This window comes from Trachinotus anak, unplaced genomic scaffold (genome assembly GCF_046630095.1).
Source record: "Trachinotus anak isolate AG129_WGS33_773 ecotype Australia unplaced genomic scaffold, CSIRO_AGI_Tana_v1 ptg000056l, whole genome shotgun sequence".
NCBI classification, from domain to species: domain Eukaryota; kingdom Metazoa; phylum Chordata; class Actinopteri; order Carangiformes; family Carangidae; genus Trachinotus; species Trachinotus anak.
Window position 1 is genome coordinate 228,340 of NW_027273907.1, and position 17,059 is coordinate 245,398.

The 17,059-nt window shown below is 49.1% G+C and overlaps 39 non-coding genes and 4 pseudogenes across 39 annotated transcripts; all 43 read right to left on the reverse strand.

The window, feature by feature from the left end:
• Positions 1 to 244: 244 nt before the first annotated feature.
• LOC139616016 (5S ribosomal RNA) lies at positions 245 to 363 on the reverse strand. Its single transcript, XR_011687879.1, has one exon. It is a non-coding gene; the product is annotated as a 5S ribosomal RNA (ribosomal RNA).
• A 272-nt stretch (positions 364 to 635) lies between these two features.
• Positions 636 to 754, reverse strand: LOC139615922 (5S ribosomal RNA). The gene has a single exon (XR_011687787.1). It is a non-coding gene; the product is annotated as a 5S ribosomal RNA (ribosomal RNA).
• A 272-nt stretch (positions 755 to 1,026) lies between these two features.
• LOC139615985 (5S ribosomal RNA) lies at positions 1,027 to 1,145 on the reverse strand. The gene has a single exon (XR_011687849.1). It is a non-coding gene; the product is annotated as a 5S ribosomal RNA (ribosomal RNA).
• Positions 1,146 to 1,417: 272 nt separating this feature from the next.
• On the reverse strand, positions 1,418 to 1,536 carry LOC139616439 (5S ribosomal RNA). Its single transcript, XR_011688106.1, has one exon. It is a non-coding gene; the product is annotated as a 5S ribosomal RNA (ribosomal RNA).
• A 280-nt stretch (positions 1,537 to 1,816) lies between these two features.
• On the reverse strand, positions 1,817 to 1,935 carry LOC139616440 (5S ribosomal RNA). Its single transcript, XR_011688107.1, has one exon. It is a non-coding gene; the product is annotated as a 5S ribosomal RNA (ribosomal RNA).
• Positions 1,936 to 2,207: 272 nt separating this feature from the next.
• LOC139616442 (5S ribosomal RNA) lies at positions 2,208 to 2,326 on the reverse strand. The gene has a single exon (XR_011688109.1). It is a non-coding gene; the product is annotated as a 5S ribosomal RNA (ribosomal RNA).
• Positions 2,327 to 2,606: 280 nt separating this feature from the next.
• On the reverse strand, positions 2,607 to 2,725 carry LOC139616443 (5S ribosomal RNA). The gene has a single exon (XR_011688110.1). It is a non-coding gene; the product is annotated as a 5S ribosomal RNA (ribosomal RNA).
• A 272-nt stretch (positions 2,726 to 2,997) lies between these two features.
• Positions 2,998 to 3,116, reverse strand: LOC139615923 (5S ribosomal RNA). The gene has a single exon (XR_011687788.1). It is a non-coding gene; the product is annotated as a 5S ribosomal RNA (ribosomal RNA).
• Positions 3,117 to 3,388: 272 nt separating this feature from the next.
• Positions 3,389 to 3,497, reverse strand: LOC139616136 (5S ribosomal RNA; annotated as a pseudogene).
• Positions 3,498 to 3,769: 272 nt separating this feature from the next.
• On the reverse strand, positions 3,770 to 3,888 carry LOC139616444 (5S ribosomal RNA). The gene has a single exon (XR_011688111.1). It is a non-coding gene; the product is annotated as a 5S ribosomal RNA (ribosomal RNA).
• Positions 3,889 to 4,168: 280 nt separating this feature from the next.
• LOC139616445 (5S ribosomal RNA) lies at positions 4,169 to 4,287 on the reverse strand. Its single transcript, XR_011688112.1, has one exon. It is a non-coding gene; the product is annotated as a 5S ribosomal RNA (ribosomal RNA).
• A 272-nt stretch (positions 4,288 to 4,559) lies between these two features.
• Positions 4,560 to 4,678, reverse strand: LOC139616017 (5S ribosomal RNA). The gene has a single exon (XR_011687880.1). It is a non-coding gene; the product is annotated as a 5S ribosomal RNA (ribosomal RNA).
• Positions 4,679 to 4,950: 272 nt separating this feature from the next.
• LOC139615924 (5S ribosomal RNA) lies at positions 4,951 to 5,069 on the reverse strand. The gene has a single exon (XR_011687789.1). It is a non-coding gene; the product is annotated as a 5S ribosomal RNA (ribosomal RNA).
• A 272-nt stretch (positions 5,070 to 5,341) lies between these two features.
• On the reverse strand, positions 5,342 to 5,450 carry LOC139616268 (5S ribosomal RNA; annotated as a pseudogene).
• Positions 5,451 to 5,722: 272 nt separating this feature from the next.
• LOC139616446 (5S ribosomal RNA) lies at positions 5,723 to 5,841 on the reverse strand. Its single transcript, XR_011688113.1, has one exon. It is a non-coding gene; the product is annotated as a 5S ribosomal RNA (ribosomal RNA).
• A 272-nt stretch (positions 5,842 to 6,113) lies between these two features.
• On the reverse strand, positions 6,114 to 6,232 carry LOC139616447 (5S ribosomal RNA). The gene has a single exon (XR_011688114.1). It is a non-coding gene; the product is annotated as a 5S ribosomal RNA (ribosomal RNA).
• Positions 6,233 to 6,504: 272 nt separating this feature from the next.
• Positions 6,505 to 6,623, reverse strand: LOC139615701 (5S ribosomal RNA). Its single transcript, XR_011687576.1, has one exon. It is a non-coding gene; the product is annotated as a 5S ribosomal RNA (ribosomal RNA).
• A 272-nt stretch (positions 6,624 to 6,895) lies between these two features.
• On the reverse strand, positions 6,896 to 7,014 carry LOC139616448 (5S ribosomal RNA). The gene has a single exon (XR_011688115.1). It is a non-coding gene; the product is annotated as a 5S ribosomal RNA (ribosomal RNA).
• A 272-nt stretch (positions 7,015 to 7,286) lies between these two features.
• LOC139616449 (5S ribosomal RNA) lies at positions 7,287 to 7,405 on the reverse strand. Its single transcript, XR_011688116.1, has one exon. It is a non-coding gene; the product is annotated as a 5S ribosomal RNA (ribosomal RNA).
• Positions 7,406 to 7,685: 280 nt separating this feature from the next.
• Positions 7,686 to 7,804, reverse strand: LOC139615629 (5S ribosomal RNA). The gene has a single exon (XR_011687507.1). It is a non-coding gene; the product is annotated as a 5S ribosomal RNA (ribosomal RNA).
• Positions 7,805 to 8,084: 280 nt separating this feature from the next.
• On the reverse strand, positions 8,085 to 8,203 carry LOC139615702 (5S ribosomal RNA). Its single transcript, XR_011687577.1, has one exon. It is a non-coding gene; the product is annotated as a 5S ribosomal RNA (ribosomal RNA).
• A 268-nt stretch (positions 8,204 to 8,471) lies between these two features.
• LOC139616450 (5S ribosomal RNA) lies at positions 8,472 to 8,590 on the reverse strand. The gene has a single exon (XR_011688117.1). It is a non-coding gene; the product is annotated as a 5S ribosomal RNA (ribosomal RNA).
• Positions 8,591 to 8,862: 272 nt separating this feature from the next.
• LOC139616253 (5S ribosomal RNA) lies at positions 8,863 to 8,971 on the reverse strand (annotated as a pseudogene).
• A 272-nt stretch (positions 8,972 to 9,243) lies between these two features.
• On the reverse strand, positions 9,244 to 9,362 carry LOC139616451 (5S ribosomal RNA). Its single transcript, XR_011688118.1, has one exon. It is a non-coding gene; the product is annotated as a 5S ribosomal RNA (ribosomal RNA).
• Positions 9,363 to 9,634: 272 nt separating this feature from the next.
• On the reverse strand, positions 9,635 to 9,753 carry LOC139616454 (5S ribosomal RNA). The gene has a single exon (XR_011688120.1). It is a non-coding gene; the product is annotated as a 5S ribosomal RNA (ribosomal RNA).
• Positions 9,754 to 10,025: 272 nt separating this feature from the next.
• Positions 10,026 to 10,144, reverse strand: LOC139616455 (5S ribosomal RNA). The gene has a single exon (XR_011688121.1). It is a non-coding gene; the product is annotated as a 5S ribosomal RNA (ribosomal RNA).
• A 272-nt stretch (positions 10,145 to 10,416) lies between these two features.
• LOC139616456 (5S ribosomal RNA) lies at positions 10,417 to 10,535 on the reverse strand. Its single transcript, XR_011688122.1, has one exon. It is a non-coding gene; the product is annotated as a 5S ribosomal RNA (ribosomal RNA).
• A 280-nt stretch (positions 10,536 to 10,815) lies between these two features.
• LOC139616457 (5S ribosomal RNA) lies at positions 10,816 to 10,934 on the reverse strand. Its single transcript, XR_011688123.1, has one exon. It is a non-coding gene; the product is annotated as a 5S ribosomal RNA (ribosomal RNA).
• Positions 10,935 to 11,206: 272 nt separating this feature from the next.
• On the reverse strand, positions 11,207 to 11,325 carry LOC139616458 (5S ribosomal RNA). The gene has a single exon (XR_011688124.1). It is a non-coding gene; the product is annotated as a 5S ribosomal RNA (ribosomal RNA).
• A 280-nt stretch (positions 11,326 to 11,605) lies between these two features.
• LOC139616019 (5S ribosomal RNA) lies at positions 11,606 to 11,724 on the reverse strand. Its single transcript, XR_011687882.1, has one exon. It is a non-coding gene; the product is annotated as a 5S ribosomal RNA (ribosomal RNA).
• Positions 11,725 to 12,004: 280 nt separating this feature from the next.
• LOC139615703 (5S ribosomal RNA) lies at positions 12,005 to 12,123 on the reverse strand. The gene has a single exon (XR_011687578.1). It is a non-coding gene; the product is annotated as a 5S ribosomal RNA (ribosomal RNA).
• Positions 12,124 to 12,395: 272 nt separating this feature from the next.
• LOC139616460 (5S ribosomal RNA) lies at positions 12,396 to 12,514 on the reverse strand. The gene has a single exon (XR_011688126.1). It is a non-coding gene; the product is annotated as a 5S ribosomal RNA (ribosomal RNA).
• Positions 12,515 to 12,786: 272 nt separating this feature from the next.
• On the reverse strand, positions 12,787 to 12,905 carry LOC139615730 (5S ribosomal RNA). Its single transcript, XR_011687604.1, has one exon. It is a non-coding gene; the product is annotated as a 5S ribosomal RNA (ribosomal RNA).
• Positions 12,906 to 13,185: 280 nt separating this feature from the next.
• LOC139615704 (5S ribosomal RNA) lies at positions 13,186 to 13,304 on the reverse strand. The gene has a single exon (XR_011687579.1). It is a non-coding gene; the product is annotated as a 5S ribosomal RNA (ribosomal RNA).
• A 272-nt stretch (positions 13,305 to 13,576) lies between these two features.
• On the reverse strand, positions 13,577 to 13,695 carry LOC139616461 (5S ribosomal RNA). The gene has a single exon (XR_011688127.1). It is a non-coding gene; the product is annotated as a 5S ribosomal RNA (ribosomal RNA).
• A 272-nt stretch (positions 13,696 to 13,967) lies between these two features.
• On the reverse strand, positions 13,968 to 14,086 carry LOC139616462 (5S ribosomal RNA). The gene has a single exon (XR_011688128.1). It is a non-coding gene; the product is annotated as a 5S ribosomal RNA (ribosomal RNA).
• Positions 14,087 to 14,358: 272 nt separating this feature from the next.
• On the reverse strand, positions 14,359 to 14,477 carry LOC139615925 (5S ribosomal RNA). The gene has a single exon (XR_011687791.1). It is a non-coding gene; the product is annotated as a 5S ribosomal RNA (ribosomal RNA).
• A 272-nt stretch (positions 14,478 to 14,749) lies between these two features.
• Positions 14,750 to 14,858, reverse strand: LOC139616254 (5S ribosomal RNA; annotated as a pseudogene).
• A 272-nt stretch (positions 14,859 to 15,130) lies between these two features.
• Positions 15,131 to 15,249, reverse strand: LOC139616463 (5S ribosomal RNA). Its single transcript, XR_011688129.1, has one exon. It is a non-coding gene; the product is annotated as a 5S ribosomal RNA (ribosomal RNA).
• A 272-nt stretch (positions 15,250 to 15,521) lies between these two features.
• LOC139616464 (5S ribosomal RNA) lies at positions 15,522 to 15,640 on the reverse strand. The gene has a single exon (XR_011688130.1). It is a non-coding gene; the product is annotated as a 5S ribosomal RNA (ribosomal RNA).
• A 272-nt stretch (positions 15,641 to 15,912) lies between these two features.
• Positions 15,913 to 16,031, reverse strand: LOC139616466 (5S ribosomal RNA). Its single transcript, XR_011688132.1, has one exon. It is a non-coding gene; the product is annotated as a 5S ribosomal RNA (ribosomal RNA).
• A 272-nt stretch (positions 16,032 to 16,303) lies between these two features.
• Positions 16,304 to 16,422, reverse strand: LOC139616467 (5S ribosomal RNA). The gene has a single exon (XR_011688133.1). It is a non-coding gene; the product is annotated as a 5S ribosomal RNA (ribosomal RNA).
• A 280-nt stretch (positions 16,423 to 16,702) lies between these two features.
• On the reverse strand, positions 16,703 to 16,821 carry LOC139616468 (5S ribosomal RNA). Its single transcript, XR_011688134.1, has one exon. It is a non-coding gene; the product is annotated as a 5S ribosomal RNA (ribosomal RNA).
• Positions 16,822 to 17,059: the final 238 nt, after the last annotated feature.

Sequence of the window (17,059 nt, forward strand, 5' to 3'; positions counted from 1 at the left end):
ATACATGATGATCCACACCATCACAGACATGGCTGTGTATGTCAAGCGCGGGTGTCTTTGCTCGACTTTCTTTCTTTCTTTCTTTCTCTCAACTTGTCAACTGTGTAATGTGAAAATATGAAAGTGTGGTTTGTGCACTGTGAGCTGAACTGTCTGCACAGTGATTGACAGTTGAGCAGTGGCACAGTCAGTGCTGTTTACTGAAGCAGCAGCGTCCTCTGTTGTTTGCACAGAAAAGTGAAAAAGCTTACAGCACCTGGTATTCCCAGGCGGTCTCCCATCCAAGTACTAACCATGCCCGACCCTGCTTAGCTTCCGAGATCAGACGAGATCGGGCGTGCTCAGGGTGGTATGGCCGTAAGCCGCAGAGCAAGTGACAACTACCCCCTTTATACATGATGATCCACACCATCACAGACATGGCTGTGTATGTCAAGCGCGGGTGTCTTTGCTCGACTTTCTTTCTTTCTTTCTTTCTCTCAACTTGTCAACTGTGTAATGTGATAATATGAAAGTGTGGTTTGTGCACTGTGAGCTGAACTGTCTGCACAGTGATTGACAGTTGAGCAGTGGCACAGTCAGTGCTGTTTACTGAAGCAGCAGCGTCCTCTGTTGTTTGCACAGAAAAGTGAAAAAGCTTACAGCACCTGGTATTCCCAGGCGGTCTCCCACCCAAGTACTAACCAGGCCCGACCTTGCTTAGCTTCCGAGATCGGACGAGATCGGGCGTGCTCAGGGTGGTATGGCCGTAAGCCGCAGAGCAAGTGACAACTACCCCCTTTATACATGATGATCCACACCATCACAGACATGGCTGTGTATGTCAAGCGCGGGTGTCTTTGCTCGACTTTCTTTCTTTCTTTCTTTCTCTCAACTTGTCAACTGTGTAATGTGATAATATGAAAGTGTGGTTTGTGCACTGTGAGCTGAACTGTCTGCACAGTGATTGACAGTTGAGCAGTGGCACAGTCAGTGCTGTTTACTGAAGCAGCAGCGTCCTCTGTTGTTTGCACAGAAAAGTGAAAAAGCTTACAGCACCTGGTATTCCCAGGCGGTCTCCCACCCAAGTACTAACCAGGCCCGACCCTGCTTAGTTTCCGAGATCGGACGAGATCGGGCGTGCTCAGGGTGGTATGGCCGTAAGCCGCAGAGCAAGTGACAACTACCCCCTTTATACATGATGATCCACACCATCACAGACATGGCTGTGTATGTCAAGCGCGGGTGTCTTTGCTCGACTTTCTTTCTTTCTTTCTTTCTCTCAACTTGTCAACTGTGTAATGTGATAATATGAAAGTGTGGTTTGTGCACTGTGAGCTGAACTGTCTGCACAGTGATTGACAGTTGAGCAGTGGCACAGTCAGTGCTGTTTACTGAAGCAGCAGCGTCCTCTGTTGTTTGCACAGAAAAGTGAAAAAGCTTACAGCACCTGGTATTCCCAGGCGGTCTCCCATCCAAGTACTAACCAGGCCCGACCCTGCTTAGCTTCCGAGATCGGACGAGATCGGGCGTGCTCAGGGTGGTATGGCCGTAAGCCGCAGAGAAAGTGACAACTACCCCCTTTATACATGATGATCCACACCATCACAGACATGGCTGTGTATGTCAAGCGCGGGTGTCTTTGCTTGACTTTCTTTCTTTCTTTCTTTCTCTCAACTTGTCAACTTGTCAACTGTGTAATGTGATAATATGAAAGTGTGGTTTGTGCACTGTGAGCTGAACTGTCTGCACAGTGATTGACAGTTGAGCAGTGGCACAGTCAGTGCTGTTTACTGAAGCAGCAGCGTCCTCTGTTGTTTGCACAGAAAAGTGAAAAAGCTTACAGCACCTGGTATTCCCAGGCGGTCTCCCATCCAAGTACTAACCAGGCCCGACCCTGCTTAGCTTCCGAGATCGGACGAGATCGGGCGTGCTCAGGGTGGTATGGCCGTAAGCCGCAGAGAAAGTGACAACTACCCCCTTTATACATGATGATCCACACCATCACAGACATGGCTGTGTATGTCAAGCACGGGTGTCTTTGCTCGACTTTCTTTCTTTCTTTCTTTCTCTCAACTTGTCAACTGTGTAATGTGATAATATGAAAGTGTGGTTTGTGCACTGTGAGCTGAACTGTCTGCACAGTGATTGACAGTTGAGCAGTGGCACAGTCAGTGCTGTTTACTGAAGCAGCAGCGTCCTCTGTTGTTTGCACAGAAAAGTGAAAAAGCTTACAGCACCTGGTATTCCCAGGCGGTCTCCCATCCAAGTACTAACCAGGCCCGACCCTGCTTAGCTTCCGAGATCGGACGAGATCGGGCGTGCTCAGGGTGGTATGGCCGTAAGCCGCAGAGCAAGTCACAACTACCCCCTTTATACATGATGATCCACACCATCACAGACATGGCTGTGTATGTCAAGCGCGGGTGTCTTTGCTTGACTTTCTTTCTTTCTTTCTTTCTCTCAACTTGTCAACTTGTCAACTGTGTAATGTGATAATATGAAAGTGTGGTTTGTGCACTGTGAGCTGAACTGTCTGCACAGTGATTGACAGTTGAGCAGTGGCACAGTCAGTGCTGTTTACTGAAGCAGCAGCGTCCTCTGTTGTTTGCACAGAAAAGTGAAAAAGCTTACAGCACCTGGTATTCCCAGGCGGTCTCCCATCCAAGTACTAACCAGGCCCGACCCTGCTTAGCTTCCGAGATCGGACGAGATCGGGCGTGCTCAGGGTGGTATGGCCGTAAGCCGCAGAGCAAGTGACAACTACCCCCTTTATACATGATGATCCACACCATCACAGACATGGCTGTGTATGTCAAGCGCGGGTGTCTTTGCTCGACTTTCTTTCTTTCTTTCTTTCTCTCAACTTGTCAACTGTGTAATGTGATAATATGAAAGTGTGGTTTGTGCACTGTGAGCTGAACTGTCTGCACAGTGATTGACAGTTGAGCAGTGGCACAGTCAGTGCTGTTTACTGAAGCAGCAGCGTCCTCTGTTGTTTGCACAGAAAAGTGAAAAAGCTTACAGCACCTGGTATTCCCAGGCGGTCTCCCACCCAAGTACTAACCAGGCCCGACCTTGCTTAGCTTCCGAGATCGGACGAGATCGGGCGTGCTCAGGGTGGTATGGCCGTAAGCCGCAGAGCAAGTGACAACTACCCCCTTTATACATGATGATCCACACCATCACAGACATGGCTGTGTATGTCAAGCGCGGGTGTCTTTGCTCGACTTTCTTTCTTTCTTTCTTTCTCTCAACTTGTCAACTGTGTAATGTGATAATATGAAAGTGTGGTTTGTGCACTGTGAGCTGAACTGTCTGCACAGTGATTGACAGTTGAGCAGTGGCACAGTCAGTGCTGTTTACTGAAGCAGCAGCGTCCTCTGTTGTTTGCACAGAAAAGTGAAAAAGCTTACAGCACCTGGTATTCCCAGGCGGTCTCCCATCCAAGTACTAACCAGGCCCGACCCTGCTTAGCTTCCGAGATCGGGCGTGCTCAGGGTGGTATGGCCGTAAGCCGCAGAGCAAGTGACAACTACCCCCTTTATACATGATGATCCACACCATCACAGACATGGCTGTGTATGTCAAGCGCGGGTGTCTTTGCTCGACTTTCTTTCTTTCTTTCTTTCTCTCAACTTGTCAACTGTGTAATGTGATAATATGAAAGTGTGGTTTGTGCACTGTGAGCTGAACTGTCTGCACAGTGATTGACAGTTGAGCAGTGGCACAGTCAGTGCTGTTTACTGAAGCAGCAGCGTCCTCTGTTGTTTGCACAGAAAAGTGAAAAAGCTTACAGCACCTGGTATTCCCAGGCGGTCTCCCATCCAAGTACTAACCAGGCCCGACCCTGCTTAGCTTCCGAGATCGGACGAGATCGGGCGTGCTCAGGGTGGTATGGCCGTAAGCCGCAGAGCAAGTGACAACTACCCCCTTTATACATGATGATCCACACCATCACAGACATGGCTGTGTATGTCAAGCGCGGGTGTCTTTGCTTGACTTTCTTACTTTCTTTCTTTCTCTCAACTTGTCAACTTGTCAACTGTGTAATGTGAAAATATGAAAGTGTGGTTTGTGCACTGTGAGCTGAACTGTCTGCACAGTGATTGACAGTTGAGCAGTGGCACAGTCAGTGCTGTTTACTGAAGCAGCAGCGTCCTCTGTTGTTTGCACAGAAAAGTGAAAAAGCTTACAGCACCTGGTATTCCCAGGCGGTCTCCCATCCAAGTACTAACCAGGCCCGACCCTGCTTAGCTTCCGAGATCGGACGAGATCGGGCGTGCTCAGGGTGGTATGGCCGTAAGCCGCAGAGCAAGTGACAACTACCCCCTTTATACATGATGATCCACACCATCACAGACATGGCTGTGTATGTCAAGCGCGGGTGTCTTTGCTCGACTTTCTTTCTTTCTTTCTTTCTCTCAACTTGTCAACTGTGTAATGTGAAAATATGAAAGTGTGGTTTGTGCACTGTGAGCTGAACTGTCTGCACAGTGATTGACAGTTGAGCAGTGGCACAGTCAGTGCTGTTTACTGAAGCAGCAGCGTCCTCTGTTGTTTGCACAGAAAAGTGAAAAAGCTTACAGCACCTGGTATTCCCAGGCGGTCTCCCATCCAAGTACTAACCATGCCCGACCCTGCTTAGCTTCCGAGATCAGACGAGATCGGGCGTGCTCAGGGTGGTATGGCCGTAAGCCGCAGAGCAAGTGACAACTACCCCCTTTATACATGATGATCCACACCATCACAGACATGGCTGTGTATGTCAAGCGCGGGTGTCTTTGCTCGACTTTCTTTCTTTCTTTCTTTCTCTCAACTTGTCAACTGTGTAATGTGATAATATGAAAGTGTGGTTTGTGCACTGTGAGCTGAACTGTCTGCACAGTGATTGACAGTTGAGCAGTGGCACAGTCAGTGCTGTTTACTGAAGCAGCAGCGTCCTCTGTTGTTTGCACAGAAAAGTGAAAAAGCTTACAGCACCTGGTATTCCCAGGCGGTCTCCCACCCAAGTACTAACCAGGCCCGACCTTGCTTAGCTTCCGAGATCGGACGAGATCGGGCGTGCTCAGGGTGGTATGGCCGTAAGCCGCAGAGCAAGTGACAACTACCCCCTTTATACATGATGATCCACACCATCACAGACATGGCTGTGTATGTCAAGCGCGGGTGTCTTTGCTCGACTTTCTTTCTTTCTTTCTTTCTCTCAACTTGTCAACTGTGTAATGTGATAATATGAAAGTGTGGTTTGTGCACTGTGAGCTGAACTGTCTGCACAGTGATTGACAGTTGAGCAGTGGCACAGTCAGTGCTGTTTACTGAAGCAGCAGCGTCCTCTGTTGTTTGCACAGAAAAGTGAAAAAGCTTACAGCACCTGGTATTCCCAGGCGGTCTCCCACCCAAGTACTAACCAGGCCCGACCCTGCTTAGCTTCCGAGATCAGGCGTGCTCAGGGTGGTATGGCCGTAAGCCGCAGAGCAAGTGACAACTACCCCCTTTATACATGATGATCCACACCATCACAGACATGGCTGCGTATGTCAAGCGCGGGTGTCTTTGCTCGACTTTCTTTCTTTCTTTCTTTCTCTCAACTTGTCAACTGTGTAATGTGATAATATGAAAGTGTGGTTTGTGCACTGTGAGCTGAACTGTCTGCACAGTGATTGACAGTTGAGCAGTGGCACAGTCAGTGCTGTTTACTGAAGCAGCAGCGTCCTCTGTTGTTTGCACAGAAAAGTGAAAAAGCTTACAGCACCTGGTATTCCCAGGCGGTCTCCCATCCAAGTACTAACCAGGCCCGACCCTGCTTAGCTTCCGAGATCGGACGAGATCGGGCGTGCTCAGGGTGGTATGGCCGTAAGCCGCAGAGCAAGTGACAACTACCCCCTTTATACATGATGATCCACACCATCACAGACATGGCTGTGTATGTCAAGCGCGGGTGTCTTTGCTCGACTTTCTTTCTTTCTTTCTTTCTCTCAACTTGTCAACTGTGTAATGTGAAAATATGAAAGTGTGGTTTGTGCACTGTGAGCTGAACTGTCTGCACAGTGATTGACAGTTGAGCAGTGGCACAGTCAGTGCTGTTTACTGAAGCAGCAGCGTCCTCTGTTGTTTGCACAGAAAAGTGAAAAAGCTTACAGCACCTGGTATTCCCAGGCGGTCTCCCATCCAAGTACTAACCAGGCCCGACCCTGCTTAGCTTCCGAGATCGGACGAGATCGGGCGTGCTCAGGGTGGTATGGCCGTAAGCCGCAGAGCAAGTGACAACTACCCCCTTTATACATGATGATCCACACCATCACAGACATGGCTGTGTATGTCAAGCGCGGGTGTCTTTGCTCGACTTTCTTTCTTTCTTTCTTTCTCTCAACTTGTCAACTGTGTAATGTGATAATATGAAAGTGTGGTTTGTGCACTGTGAGCTGAACTGTCTGCACAGTGATTGACAGTTGAGCAGTGGCACAGTCAGTGCTGTTTACTGAAGCAGCAGCGTCCTCTGTTGTTTGCACAGAAAAGTGAAAAAGCTTACAGCACCTGGTATTCCCAGGCGGTCTCCCACCCAAGTACTAACCAGGCCCGACCCTGCTTAGCTTCCGAGATCGGACGAGATCGGGCGTGCTCAGGGTGGTATGGCCGTAAGCCGCAGAGCAAGTGACAACTACCCCCTTTATACATGATGATCCACACCATCACAGACATGGCTGTGTATGTCAAGCGCGGGTGTCTTTGCTCGACTTTCTTTCTTTCTTTCTTTCTCTCAACTTGTCAACTGTGTAATGTGATAATATGAAAGTGTGGTTTGTGCACTGTGAGCTGAACTGTCTGCACAGTGATTGACAGTTGAGCAGTGGCACAGTCAGTGCTGTTTACTGAAGCAGCAGCGTCCTCTGTTGTTTGCACAGAAAAGTGAAAAAGCTTACAGCACCTGGTATTCCCAGGCGGTCTCCCATCCAAGTACTAACCAGGCCCGACCCTGCTTAGCTTCCGAGATCGGACGAGATCGGGCGTGCTCAGGGTGGTATGGCCGTAAGCCGCAGAGCAAGTGACAACTACCCCCTTTATACATGATGATCCACACCATCACAGACATGGCTGTGTATGTCAAGCGCGGGTGTCTTTGCTCGACTTTCTTTCTTTCTTTCTTTCTCTCAACTTGTCAACTGTGTAATGTGATAATATGAAAGTGTGGTTTGTGCACTGTGAGCTGAACTGTCTGCACAGTGATTGACAGTTGAGCAGTGGCACAGTCAGTGCTGTTTACTGAAGCAGCAGCGTCCTCTGTTGTTTGCACAGAAAAGTGAAAAAGCTTACAGCACCTGGTATTCCCAGGCGGTCTCCCATCCAAGTACTAACCAGGCCCGACCCTGCTTAGCTTCCGAGATCGGACGAGATCGGGCGTGCTCAGGGTGGTATGGCCGTAAGCCGGAGAGCAAGTGACAACTACCCCCTTTATACATGATGATCCACACCATCACAGACATGGCTGTGTATGTGAAGCGCGGGTGTCTTTGCTTGACTTTCTTTCTTTCTTTCTTTCTCTCAACTTGTCAACTTGTCAACTGTGTAATGTGATAATATGAAAGTGTGGTTTGTGCACTGTGAGCTGAACTGTCTGCACAGTGATTGACAGTTGAGCAGTGGCACAGTCAGTGCTGTTTACTGAAGCAGCAGCGTCCTCTGTTGTTTGCACAGAAAAGTGAAAAAGCTTACAGCACCTGGTATTCCCAGGCGGTCTCCCATCCAAGTACTAACCAGGCCCGACCCTGCTTAGCTTCCGAGATCTGACGAGATCGGGCGTGCTCAGGGTGGTATGGCCGTAAGCCGGAGAGCAAGTGACAACTACCCCCTTTATACATGATGATCCACACCATCACAGACATGGCTGTGTATGTCAAGCGCGGGTGTCTTTGCTCGACTTTCTTTCTTTCTTTCTTTCTCTCAACTTGTCAACTTGTCAACTGTGTAATGTGATAATATGAAAGTGTGGTTTGTGCACTGTGAGCTGAACTGTCTGCACAGTGATTGACAGTTGAGCAGTGGCACAGTCAGTGCTGTTTACTGAAGCAGCAGCGTCCTCTGTTGTTTGCACAGAAAAGTGAAAAAGCTTACAGCACCTGGTATTCCCAGGCGGTCTCCCACCCAAGTACTAACCAGGCCCGACCCTGCTTAGCTTCCGAGATCGGACGAGATCGGGCGTGCTCAGGGTGGTATGGCCGTAAGCCGCAGAGCAAGTGACAACTACCCCCTTTATACATGATGATCCACACCATCACAGACATGGCTGTGTATGTCAAGCGCAGGTGTCTTTGCTCGACTTTCTTTCTTTCTTTCTCTCAACTTGTCAACTGTGTAATGTGATAATATGAAAGTGTGGTTTGTGCACTGTGAGCTGAACTGTCTGCACAGTGATTGACAGTTGAGCAGTGGCACAGTCAGTGCTGTTTACTGAAGCAGCAGCGTCCTCTGTTGTTTGCACAGAAAAGTGAAAAAGCTTACAGCACCTGGTATTCCCAGGCGGTCTCCCATCCAAGTACTAACCAGGCCCGACCCTGCTTAGCTTCCGAGATCGGACGAGATCGGGCGTGCTCAGGGTGGTATGGCCGTAAGCCGCAGAGCAAGTGACAACTACCCCCTTTATACATGATGATCCACACCATCACAGACATGGCTGTGTATGTCAAGCGCGGGTGTCTTTGCTCGACTTTCTTTCTTTCTTTCTTTCTCTCAACTTGTCAACTGTGTAATGTGATAATATGAAAGTGTGGTTTGTGCACTGTGAGCTGAACTGTCTGCACAGTGATTGACAGTTGAGCAGTGGCACAGTCAGTGCTGTTTACTGAAGCAGCAGCGTCCTCTGTTGTTTGCACAGAAAAGTGAAAAAGCTTACAGCACCTGGTATTCCCAGGCGGTCTCCCATCCAAGTACTAACCAGGCCCGACCCTGCTTAGCTTCCGAGATCAGGCGTGCTCAGGGTGGTATGGCCGTAAGCCGCAGAGCAAGTGACAACTACCCCCTTTATACATGATGATCCACACCATCACAGACATGGCTGCGTATGTCAAGCGCGGGTGTCTTTGCTCGACTTTCTTTCTTTCTTTCTTTCTCTCAACTTGTCAACTGTGTAATGTGATAATATGAAAGTGTGGTTTGTGCACTGTGAGCTGAACTGTCTGCACAGTGATTGACAGTTGAGCAGTGGCACAGTCAGTGCTGTTTACTGAAGCAGCAGCGTCCTCTGTTGTTTGCACAGAAAAGTGAAAAAGCTTACAGCACCTGGTATTCCCAGGCGGTCTCCCATCCAAGTACTAACCAGGCCCGACCCTGCTTAGCTTCCGAGATCGGACGAGATCGGGCGTGCTCAGGGTGGTATGGCCGTAAGCCGCAGAGCAAGTGACAACTACCCCCTTTATACATGATGATCCACACCATCACAGACATGGCTGTGTATGTCAAGCGCGGGTGTCTTTGCTCGACTTTCTTTCTTTCTTTCTTTCTCTCAACTTGTCAACTGTGTAATGTGATAATATGAAAGTGTGGTTTGTGCACTGTGAGCTGAACTGTCTGCACAGTGATTGACAGTTGAGCAGTGGCACAGTCAGTGCTGTTTACTGAAGCAGCAGCGTCCTCTGTTGTTTGCACAGAAAAGTGAAAAAGCTTACAGCACCTGGTATTCCCAGGCGGTCTCCCATCCAAGTACTAACCAGGCCCGACCCTGCTTAGCTTCCGAGATCGGACGAGATCGGGCGTGCTCAGGGTGGTATGGCCGTAAGCCGCAGAGCAAGTGACAACTACCCCCTTTATACATGATGATCCACACCATCACAGACATGGCTGTGTATGTCAAGCGCGGGTGTCTTTGCTCGACTTTCTTTCTTTCTTTCTTTCTCTCAACTTGTCAACTGTGTAATGTGATAATATGAAAGTGTGGTTTGTGCACTGTGAGCTGAACTGTCTGCACAGTGATTGACAGTTGAGCAGTGGCACAGTCAGTGCTGTTTACTGAAGCAGCAGCGTCCTCTGTTGTTTGCACAGAAAAGTGAAAAAGCTTACAGCACCTGGTATTCCCAGGCGGTCTCCCATCCAAGTACTAACCAGGCCCGACCCTGCTTAGCTTCCGAGATCGGACGAGATCGGGCGTGCTCAGGGTGGTATGGCCGTAAGCCGCAGAGCAAGTGACAACTACCCCCTTTATACATGATGATCCACACCATCACAGACATGGCTGTGTATGTCAAGCGCGGGTGTCTTTGCTCGACTTTCTTTCTTTCTTTCTTTCTCTCAACTTGTCAACTGTGTAATGTGATAATATGAAAGTGTGGTTTGTGCACTGTGAGCTGAACTGTCTGCACAGTGATTGACAGTTGAGCAGTGGCACAGTCAGTGCTGTTTACTGAAGCAGCAGCGTCCTCTGTTGTTTGCACAGAAAAGTGAAAAAGCTTACAGCACCTGGTATTCCCAGGCGGTCTCCCATCCAAGTACTAACCAGGCCCGACCCTGCTTAGCTTCCGAGATCGGACGAGATCGGGCGTGCTCAGGGTGGTATGGCCGTAAGCCGCAGAGAAAGTGACAACTACCCCCTTTATACATGATGATCCACACCATCACAGACATGGCTGTGTATGTCAAGCGCGGGTGTCTTTGCTTGACTTTCTTTCTTTCTTTCTTTCTCTCAACTTGTCAACTTGTCAACTGTGTAATGTGATAATATGAAAGTGTGGTTTGTGCACTGTGAGCTGAACTGTCTGCACAGTGATTGACAGTTGAGCAGTGGCACAGTCAGTGCTGTTTACTGAAGCAGCAGCGTCCTCTGTTGTTTGCACAGAAAAGTGAAAAAGCTTACAGCACCTGGTATTCCCAGGCGGTCTCCCATCCAAGTACTAACCAGGCCCGACCCTGCTTAGCTTCCGAGATCGGACGAGATCGGGCGTGCTCAGGGTGGTATGGCCGTAAGCCGCAGAGAAAGTGACAACTACCCCCTTTATACATGATGATCCACACCATCACAGACATGGCTGTGTATGTCAAGCACGGGTGTCTTTGCTCGACTTTCTTTCTTTCTTTCTTTCTCTCAACTTGTCAACTGTGTAATGTGATAATATGAAAGTGTGGTTTGTGCACTGTGAGCTGAACTGTCTGCACAGTGATTGACAGTTGAGCAGTGGCACAGTCAGTGCTGTTTACTGAAGCAGCAGCGTCCTCTGTTGTTTGCACAGAAAAGTGAAAAAGCTTACAGCACCTGGTATTCCCAGGCGGTCTCCCATCCAAGTACTAACCAGGCCCGACCCTGCTTAGCTTCCGAGATCGGACGAGATCGGGCGTGCTCAGGGTGGTATGGCCGTAAGCCGGAGAGCAAGTGACAACTACCCCCTTTATACATGATGATCCACACCATCACAGACATGGCTGTGTATGTGAAGCGCGGGTGTCTTTGCTCGACTTTCTTTCTTTCTTTCTTTCTCTCAACTTGTCAACTTGTCAACTGTGTAATGTGATAATATGAAAGTGTGGTTTGTGCACTGTGAGCTGAACTGTCTGCACAGTGATTGACAGTTGAGCAGTGGCACAGTCAGTGCTGTTTACTGAAGCAGCAGCGTCCTCTGTTGTTTGCACAGAAAAGTGAAAAAGCTTACAGCACCTGGTATTCCCAGGCGGTCTCCCATCCAAGTACTAACCAGGCCCGACCCTGCTTAGCTTCGGAGATCTGACGAGATCGGGCGTGCTCAGGGTGGTATGGCCGTAAGCCGGAGAGCAAGTGACAACTACCCCCTTTATACATGATGATCCACACCATCACAGACATGGCTGTGTATGTCAAGCGCGGGTGTCTTTGCTCGACTTTCTTTCTTTCTTTCTTTCTCTCAACTTGTCAACTTGTCAACTGTGTAATGTGATAATATGAAAGTGTGGTTTGTGCACTGTGAGCTGAACTGTCTGCACAGTGATTGACAGTTGAGCAGTGGCACAGTCAGTGCTGTTTACTGAAGCAGCAGCGTCCTCTGTTGTTTGCACAGAAAAGTGAAAAAGCTTACAGCACCTGGTATTCCCAGGCGGTCTCCCACCCAAGTACTAACCAGGCCCGACCCTGCTTAGCTTCCGAGATCGGACGAGATCGGGCGTGCTCAGGGTGGTATGGCCGTAAGCCGCAGAGCAAGTGACAACTACCCCCTTTATACATGATGATCCACACCATCACAGACATGGCTGTGTATGTCAAGCGCGGGTGTCTTTGCTCGACTTTCTTTCTTTCTTTCTTTCTCTCAACTTGTCAACTGTGTAATGTGATAATATGAAAGTGTGGTTTGTGCACTGTGAGCTGAACTGTCTGCACAGTGATTGACAGTTGAGCAGTGGCACAGTCAGTGCTGTTTACTGAAGCAGCAGCGTCCTCTGTTGTTTGCACAGAAAAGTGAAAAAGCTTACAGCACCTGGTATTCCCAGGCGGTCTCCCATCCAAGTACTAACCAGGCCCGACCCTGCTTAGCTTCCGAGATCGGACGAGATCGGGCGTGCTCAGGGTGGTATGGCCGTAAGCCGCAGAGCAAGTGACAACTACCCCCTTTATACATGATGATCCACACCATCACAGACATGGCTGTGTATGTCAAGCGCGGGTGTCTTTGCTCGACTTTCTTTCTTTCTTTCTTTCTCTCAACTTGTCAACTGTGTAATGTGATAATATGAAAGTGTGGTTTGTGCACTGTGAGCTGAACTGTCTGCACAGTGATTGACAGTTGAGCAGTGGCACAGTCAGTGCTGTTTACTGAAGCAGCAGCGTCCTCTGTTGTTTGCACAGAAAAGTGAAAAAGCTTACAGCACCTGGTATTCCCAGGCGGTCTCCCATCCAAGTACTAACCAGGCCCGACCCTGCTTAGCTTCCGAGATCGAACGAGATCGGGCGTGCTCAGGGTGGTATGGCCGTAAGCCGCAGAGCAAGTGACAACTACCCCCTTTATACATGATGATCCACACCATCACAGACATGGCTGTGTATGTCAAGCGCGGGTGTCTTTGCTCGACTTTCTTTCTTTCTTTCTTTCTCTCAACTTGTCAACTTGTCAACTGTGTAATGTGATAATATGAAAGTGTGGTTTGTGCACTGTGAGCTGAACTGTCTGCACAGTGATTGACAGTTGAGCAGTGGCACAGTCAGTGCTGTTTACTGAAGCAGCAGCGTCCTCTGTTGTTTGCACAGAAAAGTGAAAAAGCTTACAGCACCTGGTATTCCCAGGCGGTCTCCCACCCAAGTACTAACCAGGCCCGACCCTGCTTAGCTTCCGAGATCGGACGAGATCGGGCGTGCTCAGGGTGGTATGGCCGTAAGCCGCAGAGCAAGTGACAACTACCCCCTTTATACATGATGATCCACACCATCACAGACATGGCTGTGTATGTCAAGCGCGGGTGTCTTTGCTCGACTTTCTTTCTTTCTTTCTTTCTCTCAACTTGTCAACTGTGTAATGTGATAATATGAAAGTGTGGTTTGTGCACTGTGAGCTGAACTGTCTGCACAGTGATTGACAGTTGAGCAGTGGCACAGTCAGTGCTGTTTACTGAAGCAGCAGCGTCCTCTGTTGTTTGCACAGAAAAGTGAAAAAGCTTACAGCACCTGGTATTCCCAGGCGGTCTCCCATCCAAGTACTAACCAGGCCCGACCCTGCTTAGCTTCCGAGATCGGACGAGATCGGGCGTGCTCAGGGTGGTATGGCCGTAAGCCGCAGAGCAAGTGACAACTACCCCCTTTATACATGATGATCCACACCATCACAGACATGGCTGTGTATGTCAAGCGCGGGTGTCTTTGCTCGACTTTCTTTCTTTCTTTCTTTCTCTCAACTTGTCAACTGTGTAATGTGATAATATGAAAGTGTGGTTTGTGCACTGTGAGCTGAACTGTCTGCACAGTGATTGACAGTTGAGCAGTGGCACAGTCAGTGCTGTTTACTGAAGCAGCAGCGTCCTCTGTTGTTTGCACAGAAAAGTGAAAAAGCTTACAGCACCTGGTATTCCCAGGCGGTCTCCCATCCAAGTACTAACCAGGCCCGACCCTGCTTAGCTTCCGAGATCGGACGAGATCGGGCGTGCTCAGGGTGGTATGGCCGTAAGCCGCAGAGCAAGTGACAACTACCCCCTTTATACATGATGATCCACACCATCACAGACATGGCTGTGTATGTCAAGCGCGGGTGTCTTTGCTCGACTTTCTTTCTTTCTTTCTTTCTCTCAACTTGTCAACTGTGTAATGTGATAATATGAAAGTGTGGTTTGTGCACTGTGAGCTGAACTGTCTGCACAGTGATTGACAGTTGAGCAGTGGCACAGTCAGTGCTGTTTACTGAAGCAGCAGCGTCCTCTGTTGTTTGCACAGAAAAGTGAAAAAGCTTACAGCACCTGGTATTCCCAGGCGGTCTCCCACCCAAGTACTAACCAGGCCCGACCTTGCTTAGCTTCCGAGATCGGACGAGATCGGGCGTGCTCAGGGTGGTATGGCCGTAAGCCGCAGAGCAAGTGACAACTACCCCCTTTATACATGATGATCCACACCATCACAGACATGGCTGTGTATGTCAAGCGCGGGTGTCTTTGCTCGACTTTCTTTCTTTCTTTCTTTCTCTCAACTTGTCAACTGTGTAATGTGATAATATGAAAGTGTGGTTTGTGCACTGTGAGCTGAACTGTCTGCACAGTGATTGACAGTTGAGCAGTGGCACAGTCAGTGCTGTTTACTGAAGCAGCAGCGTCCTCTGTTGTTTGCACAGAAAAGTGAAAAAGCTTACAGCACCTGGTATTCCCAGGCGGTCTCCCATCCAAGTACTAACCAGGCCCGACCCTGCTTAGCTTCCGAGATCAGGCGTGCTCAGGGTGGTATGGCCGTAAGCCGCAGAGCAAGTGACAACTACCCCCTTTATACATGATGATCCACACCATCACAGACATGGCTGCGTATGTCAAGCGCGGGTGTCTTTGCTCGACTTTCTTTCTTTCTTTCTTTCTCTCAACTTGTCAACTGTGTAATGTGATAATATGAAAGTGTGGTTTGTGCACTGTGAGCTGAACTGTCTGCACAGTGATTGACAGTTGAGCAGTGGCACAGTCAGTGCTGTTTACTGAAGCAGCAGCGTCCTCTGTTGTTTGCACAGAAAAGTGAAAAAGCTTACAGCACCTGGTATTCCCAGGCGGTCTCCCATCCAAGTACTAACCAGGCCCGACCCTGCTTAGCTTCCGAGATCGGACGAGATCGGGCGTGCTCAGGGTGGTATGGCCGTAAGCCGCAGAGCAAGTGACAACTACCCCCTTTATACATGATGATCCACACCATCACAGACATGGCTGTGTATGTCAAGCGCGGGTGTCTTTGCTCGACTTTCTTTCTTTCTTTCTTTCTCTCAACTTGTCAACTGTGTAATGTGATAATATGAAAGTGTGGTTTGTGCACTGTGAGCTGAACTGTCTGCACAGTGATTGACAGTTGAGCAGTGGCACAGTCAGTGCTGTTTACTGAAGCAGCAGCGTCCTCTGTTGTTTGCACAGAAAAGTGAAAAAGCTTACAGCACCTGGTATTCCCAGGCGGTCTCCCATCCAAGTACTAACCAGGCCCGACCCTGCTTAGCTTCCGAGATCGGACGAGATCGGGCGTGCTCAGGGTGGTATGGCCGTAAGCCGCAGAGCAAGTGACAACTACCCCCTTTATACATGATGATCCACACCATCACAGACATGGCTGTGTATGTCAAGCGCGGGTGTCTTTGCTCGACTTTCTTTCTTTCTTTCTTTCTCTCAACTTGTCAACTGTGTAATGTGATAATATGAAAGTGTGGTTTGTGCACTGTGAGCTGAACTGTCTGCACAGTGATTGACAGTTGAGCAGTGGCACAGTCAGTGCTGTTTACTGAAGCAGCAGCGTCCTCTGTTGTTTGCACAGAAAAGTGAAAAAGCTTACAGCACCTGGTATTCCCAGGCGGTCTCCCATCCAAGTACTAACCAGGCCCGACCCTGCTTAGCTTCCGAGATCGGACGAGATCGGGCGTGCTCAGGGTGGTATGGCCGTAAGCCGCAGAGCAAGTGACAACTACCCCCTTTATACATGATGATCCACACCATCACAGACATGGCTGTGTATGTCAAGCGCGGGTGTCTTTGCTCGACTTTCTTTCTTTCTTTCTTTCTCTCAACTTGTCAACTGTGTAATGTGATAATATGAAAGTGTGGTTTGTGCACTGTGAGCTGAACTGTCTGCACAGTGATTGACAGTTGAGCAGTGGCACAGTCAGTGCTGTTTACTGAAGCAGCAGCGTCCTCTGTTGTTTGCACAGAAAAGTGAAAAAGCTTACAGCACCTGGTATTCCCAGGCGGTCTCCCATCCAAGTACTAACCAGGCCCGACCCTGCTTAGCTTCCGAGATCGGACGAGATCGGGCGTGCTCAGGGTGGTATGGCCGTAAGCCGCAGAGAAAGTGACAACTACCCCCTTTATACATGATGATCCACACCATCACAGACATGGCTGTGTATGTCAAGCGCGGGTGTCTTTGCTTGACTTTCTTTCTTTCTTTCTTTCTCTCAACTTGTCAACTTGTCAACTGTGTAATGTGATAATATGAAAGTGTGGTTTGTGCACTGTGAGCTGAACTGTCTGCACAGTGATTGACAGTTGAGCAGTGGCACAGTCAGTGCTGTTTACTGAAGCAGCAGCGTCCTCTGTTGTTTGCACAGAAAAGTGAAAAAGCTTACAGCACCTGGTATTCCCAGGCGGTCTCCCATCCAAGTACTAACCAGGCCCGACCCTGCTTAGCTTCCGAGATCGGACGAGATCGGGCGTGCTCAGGGTGGTATGGCCGTAAGCCGCAGAGAAAGTGACAACTACCCCCTTTATACATGATGATCCACACCATCACAGACATGGCTGTGTATGTCAAGCACGGGTGTCTTTGCTCGACTTTCTTTCTTTCTTTCTTTCTCTCAACTTGTCAACTGTGTAATGTGATAATATGAAAGTGTGGTTTGTGCACTGTGAGCTGAACTGTCTGCACAGTGATTGACAGTTGAGCAGTGGCACAGTCAGTGCTGTTTACTGAAGCAGC